Source organism: Chiloscyllium punctatum, unplaced genomic scaffold, assembly GCF_047496795.1.
Source record: "Chiloscyllium punctatum isolate Juve2018m unplaced genomic scaffold, sChiPun1.3 scaffold_917, whole genome shotgun sequence".
NCBI classification, from domain to species: domain Eukaryota; kingdom Metazoa; phylum Chordata; class Chondrichthyes; order Orectolobiformes; family Hemiscylliidae; genus Chiloscyllium; species Chiloscyllium punctatum.
This window is the reverse complement of record NW_027310651.1, coordinates 7501-10000: the sequence shown is the minus strand read 5'-3', so window position 1 is coordinate 10000 and position 2500 is coordinate 7501. Positions and strand designations below refer to the sequence as shown.

The following is a 2500-nucleotide window of genomic DNA, read 5'->3' as shown; positions in this document are numbered from 1 at the left end:
CCGAGAGACGGACCCAATGCGGACGTGCAGAGCTTAGGCAGACCCCCCACTGGAGGCTCAACACTTCGTGGCAGCTCCGTGTCCCAGAGACCAGGAGGGTTGGCACACACACACAGTGTGAACCACCGACAGCCATTCTGGGACCGGTGACAGCCGTGCTGGCCCCACTGCCACGACACAGACGGACGCCAGGCCGCGCTCCCCGGCGGGGGGATGGCGTCGAGCCTGACGAACGGAATGTGCAGGGTGGGGGGGAAAGGCCAAGCGCTCCGACGCCGGAGGGCTCCGGAGTCTGAACTTAGGGGGACAAAGAGGACGGGTCCTCTGCGACACCCCAGCCGCGCTCTCGCCAGCCAAGGCGAGTGCGATTGATTGCCAAACGACCCTCAGACAGGCGTGGCCCCGGGAAGAACCCGGGGCCGCAAAGTGCGTTCAAAGTGTCGATGATCAATGTGTCCTGCAATTCACATTAATTCTCGCAGCTAGCTGCGTTCGTCATCGACGCACGAGCCGAGTGATCCACCGTCAAGAGTTGTCTGAGTTTGTTTTAGGTCTCTCCCTCGCCAGAGGAAAGCGACCCGGACCGCACATACGCTCCCCACCTTGAGCTACAGCCACCTGCACGCCGGCGTGCGGGCGGAGCAGGGTGGCGTGAAGCGATGGGGAGCACCATCCTGGTGCGGCCCGCAGAAACATACGTCTATTGGGGGGAGGAGGACAGGGCGCCCAAGAGGCGATGCGTGCCCCAACGCACCGCAGCGACGGAGGCAGGATCACCGCCACCATGTCGCCCGCCTAGTATCACGAGGCGTGCAGCAGCTTTGCCCTAGGAAAAGCAGAGGCGGGAACGGGCACCGGCCATCGGTTCGGCAGCGTCACTGACGCGTGCACGTGGCGGCGTGTCGGCGAGCGGACTTCCTGCGAGGAGGCGGGGGCGGCACTCGCCCGAGCAGACGCCCGCCCGGCCCAGCCACCGCCGAGGTGGACTGGGAGTCGCGGCAACGGCTCGTCATACTCGTTCCCACACTCACAGCGCAGCTTGCCCGCAAGCCACCGACCACCGATCGACGCCAGGCGCCCCGACCGAGAGCGGGATCGCTCGTTCGCCCTGCTGGCAGTTCGCTGGGGATCACTACTGCACGGAGCTCGGAGACCGACGGGCGGCAACTCGAGAGTCTTTAAACCACCACCCCCATCCCGCAAGTGCAAAGAGGCTGTATACGCACAGACGGGTGAGGGGAATAGGTACCCCGTCGGGTTTGAAGGGAGCGTGACTAGATAGCAACGATGTAAACCCAGCCGATTTGGGAGCGAAAGACCGGCGCCTGCATCACCGGCTTCGTTTCCCGTGGCTGGAGAGTACACCGAAACCCTCCGTCTGTCGCGAGCTCCCGACGACGCGGTGCCGCCAAGCAGCAGGGCCGGACCTGGTGTGGCTCCCCTCGTCGATCACAGACCGGTCGGCACTACTGACGAGACGGTGGAACGGGCTTCGCCCCTTGTGACGAAGGGTGATGCGAACCCGCCCGCCCGCGTGCGTTCGGGGTGGACTCGGCAAACGGAGATTTGAAATCGGAAAGTGTCCTCCTGCCCCGCGCAGGTAGGCGCCCAACAGTTGTGGGGGGTTTGGCGGTGACCACGGCTGCAGGGCCTGCTACCCCGACGAGCTCTCCTGCTGGCCCCGAAACCACCCTCGCGAGACAAGTTGAAACGGAAACGGGCGTACCCCCAAGCCGACGATCCTTTCTTATTTGTTACTTTTTTTTTCACTTGCTCGAGTTGTGGGGATTTGGCGGTGACCACGGCTGCAGGGCCTGCTACCCCGACGAGCTCTCCTGCTGGCCCCGAAACCACCCTCGCGAGACAAGTTGAAACGGAAACGGGCGTACCCCCAAGCCGACAGAGATCCTTTCTTATTTGTTACTTTTTTTTTTCACTTGCTCGAGTTGTGGGGGTTTGGCGGTGACCACGGCTGCAGGGCCTGCTACCCCGACGAGCTCTCCTGCTGGCCCCGAAACCACCCTCGCGAGACAAGTTGAAACGGAAACGGGCGTACCCCCAAGCCGACGATCCTTTCTTATTTGTTACTTTTTTTTTCACTTGCTCGAGTTGTGGGGGTTTGGCGGTGACCACGGCTGCAGGGCCTGCTACCCCGACGAGCTCTCCTGCTGGCCCCGAAACCACCCTCGCGAGACAAGTTGAAACGGAAACGGGCGTACCCCCAAGCCGACGATCCTTTCTTATTTGTTACTTTTTTTTTTCACTTGCTCGAGTTGTGGGGGTTTGGCGGTGACCACGGCTGCAGGGCCTGCTACCCCGACGAGCTCTCCTGCTGGCCCCGAAACCACCCTCGCGAGACAAGTTGAAACGGAAACGGGCGTACCCCCAAGCCGACAGAGATGCTTTCGCTCCTGTTACTTTTTTTTTCACTTGCTCGAGTTGTGGGGGTTTGGCGGTGACCACGGCTGCAGGGCCTGCTACCCCGACGAGCTCTCCTGCT

At 62.5% G+C, this 2500-nt stretch overlaps 1 non-coding gene across 1 annotated transcript; it reads right to left on the bottom strand.

Annotated features, from left to right (window-relative positions):
• Positions 1 to 380: 380 nt before the first annotated feature.
• On the bottom strand, positions 381 to 534 carry LOC140474287 (5.8S ribosomal RNA). The gene has a single exon (XR_011958990.1). It is a non-coding gene; the product is annotated as a 5.8S ribosomal RNA (ribosomal RNA).
• Positions 535 to 2500: the final 1966 nt, after the last annotated feature.